Source organism: Grammomys surdaster, unplaced genomic scaffold (genome assembly GCF_004785775.1).
Source record: "Grammomys surdaster isolate TR1022 unplaced genomic scaffold, NIH_TR_1.0 126121, whole genome shotgun sequence".
Classification (NCBI taxonomy): Eukaryota; Metazoa; Chordata; class Mammalia; order Rodentia; family Muridae; genus Grammomys; species Grammomys surdaster.
In genome coordinates this window covers 4,193,978-4,208,696 of record NW_021620929.1, presented here as the reverse complement: position 1 = coordinate 4,208,696, position 14,719 = coordinate 4,193,978, and positions in this window count along the sequence as shown.

The window sequence follows — 14,719 nt, the reverse complement described above, 5'->3', positions numbered from 1 at the left end:
ACAAAGATTGCTCAACAGATTGGGAGGTCCACTCATATTAGAGAAGGCCACCTTCTTTGTCTTTTACACCAAAACAGTGAACAATGCTTGACCATATGTGCTTGGGCATAAAATTAAAGACAATTAAAGACAATTTCAAATAAGACCCTCCTCCATGATGGGACATCAACAAGCCCAATGCAGTGCATGTCTTGTGCATGTAACCACAGCTACTGTGAGTTTATGAGTGCATCAGCTATGGCTGTTCTCCAGCACACTTCCCCATCCTTCAGTGACTATGTTCTGTCTGTCCCCTCTCCAGAAAATATTCCCAGAGTCTTAGAACGGGTTATAAGAATGTCCTGTCTGGAGCTGAGCCTTCAATGGCTCTGACTGCGTTTTAGCCAGTTATGAGTCTTCTACATAAGCCACTGCCTGTTGCAAACAAGAAGCTTCTCTGAAGAAAACTGACAGTAGGGAGGCAGGCAAATAAAGATATGTATTTGGTGTGCAGTTGGACAGAAGTTTGCAAATGAGCAGTAATAGGGTCTATGACCTCCCCATCCATGAGTCTTAACCAGGTTTATAGGACTTGTCTTGAGCTCCCTCCATTTAAGTGGTCCATTTAAGGGCAGCTAGGAGAAGACTGGTTTCCAGGCAACAAGGAGGAGGGTCTTAAAGCCCATGCCCACAGTGACTCACCTACTCCAAGGCCACACCTCCAAATAGTGCCGCCCTCTGGGCCAAGCATATATAAACCATCACACTTGGTCAAGGTGTGATCCTGCCCTTGACCCATCTCTGTTTGGACTTCAGTCTCATTGTGGTCCAACAAATTGTTAAATCTCTGAAATCTCTTTCTGGTACACGAGTTTTCTCTGTGGCTGTTGCTTGTTTCTTCCACTCAGCATGAGATGAGTATCTCTTTAGAATATCTTTGTTTCTGCCGGGTTTATTTTAGCCCCTCCTCCCTGCATTCATATCATTATCCCTCCCTCCTTACTTCTCTATCTACCCCCAGTCTCCTTTCTAGCTTCCTAACCCTATACGTTTTCTAAATTAAACATACTGAGAAATCAAAGCCACAATCTCTACACATGGGAAAACATCCATTATTTGACTGGGTTTCCTTATTTGATGTAATATTGTCCAATTTCATCCATTTTCCTACAAACTCCACAATCTAGATTTTCTTTACAGCCGACTAAAATTCTACTGTTTATGATCTACAGTTTCCTTATCCGTCCATCTATTGATCCGTCCAACTAGGATGATTTCATTTCCTAGTGACTGTGACCAGAGCCATATGAACATGGTCGTGCAAGTATCTCTGTGGTGGGATATAGAGTCCTTTGAGTGAGTATCAAATAATGGTACTTGGTAATTCTCCTTTTAGCTTTTTGAGAAACCTATGTGCTGACTTCTGTAGTGGCTGCAGGGACTGGTGCACTCCTCCTAGCAGTGAACAGGAGTTCTCCTGTCCCTATGACCTCACTAGAATCTGCTGCCAATTGTCCTCTTGAGAATAGATACTCTGGAGTGCTGTGGAATCCAAAGTAGTTTTCATTTACATTTCCCTGGTATCTATGGATTTTTAAACACTTGCTAAAATATTTCTTGGCCATTTATATTTCTCATGAGTATTCTCTGTTGAGTTGCTTTGCCCGTTTTTTTTTTTTTTTTAATTGGGTTTTTTGTTTCCTTAGTGTTTAGTTTTGTTCTTTGTATCTTCTGCATACTAATTCTTTTCATATCCCCCACTGAAGGTATAGCTGGCAAAGATTTTCTTCCATTCCATAGGCTGTCTCTTCAGCTAATTAAGTTTCTTTTGCTGCATAGAAGTTTTAAGTTTCATGAGGTTCTTTTTTGCTAGTTTCTGGCTTTATTTCCTGAACAACAAGAATCCTGTTCAGAAAGGCCTTACCTTTAACTCTTCCTCAAGAGTTTCAGAGTTTAAGGTTTATGTTTAAATCTTCCTGATCTATATGGAGTTGATTTTTATGCAGTTAGAGATGAGGGACTAGTCTTTTTCTCCTACATGTTGATATCTGATTTTCCCAGCATCAGATGTTGAAGACGCCATCTTAATATTTATTTTTAAAGACAGCTTTGTCAAATATTAGGTATCTGTAGCTACACAGACTCACATTGAGTCTGATTCTAGTTGATTAATCTACATGTCTGTTTTTGTGTCTGGTACATGCTGTTTTTATTTCTAAGGCCCTGAAGGATGACTAGAAATTGAGTATGGTTTTATCTCCAGCAGATTTCTTATTGCTTGACTGTGTGTGCTTCAGCTGTCCAGTGTCTTGGGTGTTTCCATATGAATTTTAAGATTTTTTTTTCTGAATTTGATTTTTATTTCCTGAGTTAAGTTTCTCCCTTCATTCAGCTATGTGTTTTGCTTTTGGGATTTCCCTTATGAGTTTATTCTCATTACCTGTGAACTCCATGGGCATATATATATATATTTTTTTCTAAAGTTGCTAATAACCCTCATTAGGAGTTATTTTGGAATTGGTAATTTTTGGAGGTGTCTTAGTTTTTCACTTTTTTTTTATTTGTTTGTTTGGGGGCTTGTTCATCTTGGGGTTAGATTGTTACTTAAGCCTTTGTGCTCGCCCTCCCTCTCTCTCCCTCCCTCTCCCTCTTTCTTTGCTTGCTCTCTCTCTCTCTCTCTCTCTCTCTTTCTCTCTTTCCTTCTTTCACTCTCTCTCTCTTTCTTTCTCTCTTTCTCTATTTCCTTCCTCCCTCCCTCCCTCCCCCCCTCCCTCCCTCCCTTCCTTCCTTCCTTCCTTTCTGGTTGCCTTTCTTTTTTGAGTGGATGCATTTGCAGTGTTGAGGTGAGACTAGCTTGTACCACATTGAGATGATGGCTTCCTCTGTTAGATCGCTGCTCAGAGCACCAGGCCCCATCCCCAGTCTGGCCTTGAGAGGTGAGTACTATCTGCAACAATAGCCACTATCCACTAGGAAGCCTATTATAAAAATGGAGTGGCAGATGTTTTCAAAACAATCACTCCTTAAACACCCATTGTTTTAAGGAGTGATGGGGCCCTGCGTACTAATATATCACTTACTGTGGAAAGTAAAAACTGCAGAAAGCAATCACACTTGAACTAGTGGTAAGTGTTAAGTTGCCAGAGGGGGCACATAGATGGGAAACTGCAAGAGAAAAAAGTGGGTGATGGCGATAGAGACGTGGGAGTTTGGATTAAAGATGTGGGGACTGAAAACAGGGGGGTGGAGATCAGCATTTAGATAACTGAACAGTCTTAACCGTCAGCAGGCTGAGTGCAAAGACCAGTAAATGAGGCCACCCTTTATTTTGAGGGGGTAAAAGAAAAAAGGAAAGGATATGAAAAAAGGAAACACAGGGTGGTTGGGGGTCGGGGGAGACGTTACTAGGCACCAACAGTATGTGTGTGGTGGGGAGGGTACAGGCTGGCCTGTTGCACTGACCTGCATTATATAAGCAAGGGATATGTAGTTGGGAATGAGAGCTAAAAGGAGATGGGTGTACAGGAGCCAGTGGCCGGCTTAGATGTTTGGGTGTCATCACCCATTGGAGATCCTCTGTGTTGTCTCCCTCTGACAGACACTCCTGATTATCACCCATCAATTTATTCCCCTGGAGCTTCCCAGAGCCACGTCTGTATGAAATTCACTCTTGGTGAATTCCTGGCTCTGCACTGGGAGCTGAGATATATTCTTAACGCTGCTGCTGCTGCTGCTGCTGCTATCAGTGCACTTCTGGTTCGCCAAGCTAGACTAAAGGAATGGTGTCTAAGGCTTGTGAATAACAATCTGTGACCCAGGGACAATGTCATGCAGCTTGAGTTTAGTAAATTCTTTTTCCAAACAAAACATTACACATTTAAACAAATTAAATCATAAATGGACATTGAAGAACAGGACTGACAAGAGAACCTTACACTTCTAGCTTCTGGCTAGAAGAGGAAAGGTAGAGGAGAATGCCCAGTGAACTCTTGCCTCTTTATACACACACACACACACACACACACACACAAGATCATGTACCCCACCCTACACACACACAATTACAGCACACACACAAAAGACAAAGTAGTTGTTTTGGTCAAATATAGCCCTGATTTATTCAGTCTGTAGTGGGCCACTAGAAGAATCTACGACACAGATGGAAAATAAACTATGTTTTGTCTTCTAAGTGAAGTATGGATGGGAGGGAGCAAATGTATCTTTGTGTGTGCTACACGTCTTAAGTATGACATGACTTAACCTAATGGTGGACATTGAGCATCTTAGACTATCTAAACTCAAACTCACCTCCATAGGAAATATGAGACCTGGGCAACTTTCGCTGGGCATAGTGGTTAGCTATTGCTTTTAAAATATCTTACTGTTTGTATTTTTTGAGATTTTGTTTATTTTTATTTTAAGTATATGGGTATTTTACATCTGTGCAGTTCCAGTAGAGGCCAGAAGAGGATGTCAGATGCCCTTGGAACTGGTGTTAAAGGTGGTTGTGAGCTACCATGTGGGTGCTGGGAACTGAAACTGGGTCCTCTGGACAAGCAGACAGTATTCTTAACCACTAAACCATCTCTCCAGCCTCATAATCTTCATTTTGCATAATAATAAAATATGCATCCAAAGCTAAATCTGCAAAACAGTAGCTCTTATTCCTGCTTCCTCCTCTCTCACAAGGATCCGTGTTTGATTTGATCTTACGACTCCTCTCCCTTTTTTCATTCCTAAAAGGTATAGGTACATATTCACAGCCTTCCTTAGATAGAAGTACAGTCCCAGCAACGTCTGAGAAGAATGCTAGTGAGGGCCACGGATCCAAAAGTCCATTTGTCCCACACAATCAGACAGTTTGATGGCAAAACCTTGTAGAGTGTGGAATCTGCCTTACTGAACCTCTCCAGAGTGACAGAGGGCTCACTACAGCAGGTGAAGCAGAAGGAACTGGTCAGACGGATGTTGACACTTAAAGTCAGGTGAGTCACGAGTCAACCTCTGACTGCTTCATGTAGAAATAAAACAAGAGACACCAACCACTGAATCAAGGAAGAAATCACTGAAGTACTTCTTTTTTAATTCTTTAATCTTTTTGTACAGTCTGGACTTTATCTTCCCCCCAGTCCACCCTCTGACTGTCCCACATCCCATACCTCCCCTCCCCACCCCACTCTCATCTCCAAGAGGATGCTCCACCCCCCCCCCCCCCCCCCCACAGCCCACCAGACCTTCCTACTCCCTGGGGCCCCAAGTCTCTCAAGGGTCAGGTGCATCTTCTCTGACTGAGTCCAGACCTGGCTGTCCTCTGCTGTTTATGTGCTGGGCACCTCATATCAGCTGGTGTATGCTGCCTTGCTGGTGGCTCAGTGTCTGAGAGATTCTGGGGTCCAGATTAGTTGAGACCACAGGTCTTCCTATAGGGCCACCCTCCACCTCAGCTTCTTCCAGCTTTACCCTAATTTAACCACAGGGGTCACCATTCATTGGTTGGGTATAAATATCTGCATCTGACTTTCAGCCCCTTGTTGTGCAGTCATGATAGGCCCCTGTTTGTAAGCACAGCATAGCATCAGTAATAGTGTCAGGCCTTGGGGCCTTGGAGAAGTGCTTTAAAGAAGAATTTCAAAACACTTTTAGATGAATGAAAGAGAAAATAAGCCGGGCGGCGGTGGCGCATGCCTTTAATCCCAGCACTTGGGAGGCAGAGGCAGGTGGATTTCTGAGTTCGAGGCCAGCCTGGTCTACAGAGTGAGTTCCAGGACAGCCAGGGCTACACAGAGAAACCCTGTCTCGAAAAACCAAAAAAAAAAAAAAAAAAGAGAGAGAGAGAGAGAGAGAGAGAGAGAAAATAGTAAAACTATGAGCTACAGCAAATTGAAAATGCTCCAGGGGAGACCAACAGCAACAAACACCTGCATTTCAAAAGAAAGATCTTACTCTGGAAAGAAGGCTCAGTGGTTTAGAGCAGGGAAAGGGTTCCATTCCCAGCACCCACATAGTAGCTCAACCATTTGTAATTCCAGCTCTATGGGACCTGACACTCGCTTCTGGCCTTTGCAGGTACTCTGCAGGCATGCACGTGGTGCGCAGACAAAATACCCTTATATATATAAAATATTTTTTAAAAAGAGGATCTCAAATCAGTGACATGGCTTTACACATTGAGAGAGAGAGGGAGAGAGAAAGAGGAGAAAGAAAGAGACAGATAGAGACAGAGACAGAAGCAGAGAGACAGAGAGAGCTAGTTAGCTCACAGTTTTCCATAGTTACTAGTTCCATTCAGGATGTTCCATCCGAAGGTCCCATTCCCAAATGCTATTGACTGGAGGTTAGGACTTCAAAAAAATGAAGAGGGGCACTCACTCCATAGTTTTGCCCAAGTGATCTGCATGGTCAGAGATTTATCAGCATCCTGGTAACCTCGGGACCAGAGGATCAAGACAAGAGAGGACGCTGAACCTCAAAACTTCTCAAAGTCGTCACCACAGTCAACAAAAACTATTTATTAAGACTGTACTTTGATGCACTGACAGAGGGGGGCACGCTTTAACAGAGAACCTCGGGAAAAACGCCCTAGATTTTCATGATGTAAATAGGCAAAGATCACTAAAGCCATTGTTCTTTGAAGGAAAGAGAAACAAGTCCATTGCAGCTGGCAAACTCCTTCCCTGCAAAGCCAGGCAGAGGAGAGGGGCCGGGCTGGAGAGATGGCTCAGCGGTTAAGAGCACTGACTGCTCTTCCAGAGGTCCTGAGTTCAATTCCCAGCAACCACATGGTGGCTCATAACCATCTGTAATGGGATCTGATGCCCTCTTCTGGGGTGTACTCATACACCCCAGAAGCTACAGTGTATTCATATAAATAAATAGATCTTGCCGCATGCCTTTAATCCAAGCACTTGGGAGGCAGAGGCAGGTGGATTTCTGAGTTTGTGGCCAGCCTGGTCTACAGAGTGAGTTCCAGGACAGCCAGGACTACACAGAGAAACCCTGTCTTGAACCCCACCCCCCAAAAAAGAGGGGGTAACCATATGACAACACTTCCCCAAAATGTAAAACTTTGGGTGTTGATAGAGGAACAAATTGAAAGTTGAAAGTCCACATCTCATGCAGAATCCAAGCATACTAAACATATTGTATAGTGTTGCCTTGAAGTTGTACATGGAATATGAATGTGTTTTTTTGTTTAGATTTGAGACCCATTTAAATGCTGAGCCTGTCAATCAGGAAAATGAGAACAGGAAGATTATCACAAGTTCTGGGCCAGCCTGAGACACAGTAAGACCTTATTTTAAAGGCAAACAAAATCTCATCGTGTCTATGTTAATGGTATCAATATTAAAAAAAAAACAGGAACATTTCTCATTCTGAACATCTTTAGTAAGAGATAATCTGTAGTATATCTTTAAACTTAATCTTCAGAATTTAAAGTCTGAATGTCAGACAGGTTATAAAGGCAAAAGGGATAGCCCGCAGCAAGTTCCTCCAAAGCATACAGAGGAAGGTATTACTGACATGCAAAAGAGAAATAAGAGTTGGATCTTGCCTAAGCTGACTTTATTTGGGTTGTCTGGCTATGGTTTGACACCTTTAACTGTTCTTATCACACCAACTCTTGAGCTTTGAAGTATATTTTCCAATGATAAAAATAGTGCTTCTTAATTTATTACTTCATTCTGAGTTTCCCACAGTCCAAAAATATGAAATAGAAACTTTCAGTACTATGCAATCTGTAGGTTTTCAGTTGTGTGCTGTTGTTTTTTGAATATTGTGCTGAGATTATGTGTTAGCTTACTGTTCTGAGTGGGATGTGCGTTGTCCTTCTTACAGCATATCTACACTGTGTACACAGTCTACCAGGGAGTCACTCAATAGCTGTGTTGGGTATCAGATCTAGGGTTGTGATACTGCAATGCTTGTGTTCAGGTGACCTTTGGTTTACTTCCTAATGGTCCCAGAATACTAATGTGATGTAATAGAGATACCAAGGGAGAACGTGTGGGAAGCCACATCGACTCTGGTCCTGTCTCATCCCTACAAGAAACAGGAAAAAGGCAGCACACAAAAGGCCCAGCTTCAGGTGTTCATCTTATGTCCAATAAAGGGGTAGGGAGCTATTGCAATTGGTTTGTTTTTTTAAAGAAATTATATTGCCCCTGCAGATTGTATAGTTCTGAAATTTTCTATTTAATATTTTTTAGGCCATGGGTAACTCAAAACGTGAAGCAATAAATAATAAGCATTATCTTTCTCATTGGAAAAGAAACTTCATAGCTCAAGAATAGATATGATAAGAACAGTTAAGGGTCCTTAACATCTAGGGACTGCCAACGCTGGATTGGACCAAGGTGGTGGGGTGCAATAATTAAATAAAGACATATTTCAGAGATGGTGTCAGTAGAACTGTCCACAGTCTTCCAGTGACATTTGCCACTGTTCTCTACCCAAAGACCACCTAGAATATATCAATCATAGGAAAGGTAGGATTTATTGCTGGTCAGTACATACTATGGAGAGGCCAGAGGATCTCAGAAGTTTATTAAACTGACTTTATTATAGGGTTTAATCTCTATGTGATTTAGGGTAGTCCTTAAGAAAGCATGGCAGGGCTAGAGAGATGACCCAGCAGTTAGGCACAGCTGCCTTTTGATCCTAGCCCTCATACACAGGCTCACACCTGCCTATAACCCCACCTCCAGAGAATCCAATGACCTGCTTGGGTTTCTGTGAGTATCCCCCCACACACAAACACACATGGCATCCACACAGATATATGTATAAATAAAAATAAAGGGGCTGGAGGCATGGCTCAACAGTTAAGTGACTTGTTGCTCTTGCAGAAGACTCAGGTTCAGTTCCCAGCACCCTTGAGGTGGCTCACAACAATCCTCAATTCTACTTACAGGAGACCTGATGCCCTCCTCTTAATTCCTTAGGCATAAGGCACATACATGCATAGTGCACATGCATTCATGCAGCCAAACACACACACACACACACACACACACACACACACACAAACACACACACACATACACACACACACTTGACCTTTTTTTTTTTCCTCTTTCGGGTCTTACAGTACAACCCTGGTCTGGTCTGTAACTTACTATGTGAATCAGACTGGCCTCAGCATCTCAGAGGTCTGCCTGTCTCTGCCTCCTGTGTGCTGGGTGTAAAGGTTTGAAACATTACGATTGTTGAACTTGATTATTTTTTCAGTTAGCACTATCACATTCTCCAGGCAGGGTGCTATCTGGTAATTCTTCCATCTGCAGAGTGCTTACAGTGTATCTGGTCACACCTACTTTACCCAAGGTCTTGTTTTTGCCTTGATTCTTCTGGGTTGGGGTGGCCTTATCTCTGGTTCTGAGAAAGTGTTCCTGTTCACTAGAGCAGTGAGCCCAGCAGCAAGGCCCGCCAGCATCTGTCATTTTTACTTTCCAGTGCCTAGGGTGAGACTCGAATTCCCTTGTGGCCTTCAAGACCACATAGCAATGGTTCTCAACCTTCCTAATGCTGCAACCCTTTAGTTCATCATGCCTTAGTTAGGGCTTCTATTGCTGCTATGAAACACCATGACCAAAAAGCAAGTTGGGGAAGAAAGGGTTTATTTGGCTTACACTTCCAGATCCTAATCCATCATTGGAGGAAGTCAGGACAGGAACTCAAGTAGGGTTAGAACCTGGAGGCAGGAGATGATGCTGAAGCCATGGAAGGATGCTGTTTCCCAACTTGCTAAGCCTGCCTTCTTATAGAACCCAGGACTACCAGCCCAGGGATGGTACCACCCATGATGAGCTGGGCCCTCCCCCTCTGACCACGAGTTGAGAAAATGCCTTACAGCTAGATCTCATAGAGGCATTTCCTCAATGGAGGCTCCTTTCTCTGTGATGACTCTAGCTTGTGTTAAGTTGACACACAAAACCAGCCAGTACAACTCCCAAGAGTAAAATTATTTCATAGCTACTTCATAACTGTAATTTTGCTATTGTTATGAATTGTAATGTAAATGCCTGATATGCAGATTATCTGATATTGGACCCCTGTCCACAGGTTGAGAACTGCCTGCCCTACATAATCTGGTTTCTGCACGGTTTCCTGCCTGTCTCCACCACACTGTCACATTCCTGTAACACTCCTTTCTGGTCCTTAAATGCTCTCAGCTTGTTTTACCACCAGGATCCTTACATGAGTAGCTGACCTCTCTGACATTCACTTCCCAGGTATCACTTCTTAAATTACTTCTTAAATGTCACTTCCTCAGAGAGCTGATCCCTGGCCTTTCCCTTTTCCATTTATGTCAGGATACCCTGTCTGTCATATTTCTGCTCTGTTTTCTTTAGCCTTACTTAACACAGGTTGCTTCCCTGCCTCTTTGTGTTGCTGCCAGATCCAGGAGAACAGGTCTGTTATTGTTCGCTAAGATATATCCTTACTACTTAACTGGCTTTTCACAAGATGGATACTCAATAAATGTGAATCAAAGTCTATCAGCTTGGGAGTAGGGAGCAAGAAATGAAGATCCAGAAAGTCAACAGTTACAGTATGGAGGGCACGAAGACCTGCGTGCTGGGCCTCTTGGGAAGGAGACACGCCCACATCGAGGGAAGAGTCTCACCAGAACATAGAAGCTGCCTCTTGAGTTCTATTGCCTTCCTCTGCAGCATACAACTGTTCCGGTGTGAGTCCTCCAGGACTGAGGAATCTTTGGCTCTAGAAATTTGTTTTCTCAAGAATACGTACCTTGTACAGTTGTAGGGTGTCAGGGGAACATAAACCTGAACAGTGGAGCTGGGAGAAGGGAGTCCAGCTGACAGTCCACATCTTGTTTTCTGCTAGTGATGCTTGCCACTCAATTGTAAGGTGCTGGCCATGTAGAGATTCCATAATAAAGCCTCAATTATCTGAACCATCAAATCCATGTGAGCTTCAAACAGGCTCACAGGGGAGTTAGATGTAAGGTAACAGCCGTGTCTAAGTAGCTGTGTCTTCTGTCAATCAGAATGCACATTTGTACTTAAATATCCTTAAATCTGCAGCTAGGTTATGCGTGTTACGTAAAACTCCAGTCCCCTTTTCCACATATGCAAACTAAAGAGGTCTATACCCACTCTTTCCCTGGTGGGATTTTCTGAATGAGAAAGAAATACCTTAAGAGGGAGGTCCATCCATGATTTGGGAGTATAAAGGGATAACTTTATCCCATGAAAATTGCACATACTTTCTGACTATTCATAGAATCGTCTTTTAAAATCCACCACACAGAACTCACTCTGTTTCCACTGCACTTTAAGGTATCCAATCTGTCTTTGGAATATTTGCTTTATTAAATACACTTCAACTTAAACTGTGTCTCTGTGTCTGCATCCTTTCCTTCTGGAAGACAAGGATTGTAAGAGCCCTAGAACAAGATGACCTGATTGAGTAGACTTCTCACCCAAAACAAATATGCCCCAGTAGACAAAAAATATTGTTCTCTCTCATTTCCAGTATATCCACCAGAGGTCACAAATCCATGTACTCATTTGAGGACTAGGTAGGAAACTCTTGGTCTGTGTTCATGACAACAGATCAAGGAGCACTCTTTCTTTGTTTGGTTTATGCTTAATATAATGTTTTCCAGTTCCATCCATTTTGCTGAAAATTCAGACTACTTTGAGATTTTATCTCACCGAGAATGGCTACTATAGAGAAAATAAATGACAAGTGTAAAGAAGATTCCAGAAAGAGGAACCACTATTCAGTGTTGGTGGGAGTGTAAACTAGTGTGACCATTATGGAAATCAGCTTGGAGTTGTTCATAAAACTAAAAATAGAACTACCATATGACCCAGATATATGACTTCTGGGCATGTACCCAATGGACTCTACATCCTGCCACGGAAACTTGCAGATCCACATTTATTCTTGCTCTATTTATAATGGCAAAATGATGGGATCACCATAGATGTCCATCACCAGATGAAGAGATGCTGAAAATGTGAAACATACATAATGGAATCTCACTCAGATGAAAGAAAAGGGCAAATTATCAATTGTTAAATATGTTGGCAAGATAATAGAATGCATGAGGTGTCAAAGTAGGAGCAGTTACAGGTTGTGGAAGGATACAGTGGGAAAGTGAGGAACCTGGAGGTAGGGGCAGACATGAGTGTGGGATAAAAACCTACTCAAACTCAATGTATCTAAAAACTCAAGAAAGAAACCTGTGACTTTGCAGTCTAACTAATAATAAAATAATAAAGGGTAAAGAAATGTTCTTTCAACATGAATGGACAGCTAAGCCTCTTTTTCACGCATGTGCAGATGCATACTTTTCCTATCATGCATCTCCTCGGTTTCTTTTACCTCCCCACTTTTGATAGAATGCAAGCCCCAATAGTATTCCATTGTTTTGACCTTAAGAAAAACAGTTATGGGGCTGAAGAGATGGCTCACCAGTTAAGAGCATTGACTGCTCTGCCAGAGGTTCTGAGTTCAATTCCCAGCAACCACATGATCACAACTGTCTGTAATGAGATCCAATGCTCTCTTCTAGTGTGTATCTGAAGACAGCTGCAATGTACTCATATAAATAAAAAGTAAATAAATCTTTCTTTAAAAAAAGAAATAAAGAAAAGCAGTTGTATGCACCTAAGAATCAGGACCAGTTGAGATATAGACTCAGTTCTGGGGAAAAGGAGAGTACTGTGCATGAGACAAACCAGTGTATGTGCTCTGGCTGAAGGATGGCTGCTAACCTACCCCCCATGACTCTGTCATAAGGCAGACCTCACAGTTATTTAGAAGCCAGAAATACCAGAATTTAGGTGAAACCCCTCCACTGTTGAACATCAGTTGAACATCAACAATTAAAAAAATGTTCAACACTATGAGACCCCAATATGACTGTTCAAGAGGCCATCCTCCTGTTTGGCCTTGCACTGTTAATGTTGGGGTTTGTTCAGTAAACATGTCTCTAAGTAAGGATTTACATGTTGCCAATCATACACAGAAAAGGATGATGTCATCACACAAAAAAATGAACCTCAGCAACTTTGCAGAAAGAGAAAGGTAGTCCTTCAGATGGACTGGGAGAAGTGAATAGCTCTTGAGTATGAATGGCTGTTGCAGGTGCCGTGGGGACAATTTAGGAGACAGAGAACAGATCAATCTAGAGAAGAGGGGGAATTCTCTCTAGAGGAATGGTAGAACATGCAGGCTATAGTACTTTGGCATATTTAAGAGTCTTCAGAGAGTACTATCTGGTCACTAGTTGAGGGTGATTGTGTATGTGGTATAGGGGAGGAAAGGGGTTAGAAATAGCAGAGGAGACAGGAAGTCAAGCTCTAGAAGGGAATTATAATCTCATCATGGCCTGTGTGTGTATTTGGTGTTCTTGAAAATAATGTTCTAATGCGTATGGGAGATTCATTGGGCAGTATTAATTAGGACCTTGACAGCTTAGTCTTACAATTGAGAGAGATCCCATTGCTATCCCTATGGCATGTTCATTAGCTATAAGTTTTAAAAATGCACTTAAGGGCTAGAAAGATGGCTCAGTGATTAAGAGCACTAGCTGCTCTTCTAGAGAATCCTCAGTTCAGCTCTCGGCAATCACATAGCAGGTCACAACCACTGTAACTCCTGTTCCAAGGAGACTGATGCCCTCTCTTGGGCCCCATGGGCACTGTGTACATGTAGCATACAAACACATATGCAGCCAAAATACCCATATGCATAAAATAAACTTTGAGAAAGAATAGAAGTCAATGGTACAAAGTCAGTTCTTGTCTTAGGGTTTTACTACTGTGAACAGACACCATGACCAAAGCAACTCTTATAAGGATAACATTTAATTGGGGCTGGCTTACAGGTTCAGAGGTTCTGTCCATTATCATCAAGGCAGGAGCATGGCAACATCCAAATAGGCATGGTGCAGGAGGAGCTGAGAGCTTCACATCTTGTTCCGAAGGCAAATAGGAGAAGACTGGCTTCCAGGCAGCTAAGATGAAGATCTTAAAGCCTATGCCCACAATGACACACTTCCTCCAACAAGGTCACCCCTCCTAATAGTGCCACTACCTGGGTCAAGCATATTCAAATCACCACGGTTGTCAACAGGCAAGACTTCTCCCATCCTCCCTCCTACACTGGCTTCTAGATATTGACTGTAATCATAAGGCAGAATTACATGCCTGTCATTATGTAAATATTTTCATAGTATCCCTGAATTTGCCTCCAAAGACTGAAATATTTACCAACTTGGCTATTTCTGAAAATGTTTCCCAGTCTATGATGTGTAGTGACAAATTGTTCTACTGTTGTGATGATTGAGACTTGACAAGGCTTTCAATCAAATATCCACCAAGGTGCTGGAACAAACTCTATAGATGTGATTTCCACCTACTATTCATTAGACCTTAAAAGAGATGATTCTTGATGATATAAGTGAGCCTTACTGCACTACTAAGGAGCAGCCTTGGCTAGGTCTGAGACAAGGGGTGTTTGAGATCTGGATACAAAAGACTGCAAGTCAGAAAGTAGGTCCAAGCTGACAGCCTGTGCTCTGCTGAGATGGCAATCTGCATGCTTGTGTGCACTCTCTGTCTCTTTCTCTCTCTGTCTCTTTCTGTCTCTCTGTCTCTGTATCTCTCTCTCTCTCTCTCTCTCTCTCTGTGTGTGTGTGTGTCTGTCTGTCTGTCTGTCTGTGTCTGTGTCTGTGTCTGTGTCTGTGTCTGTGTCTGTGTCT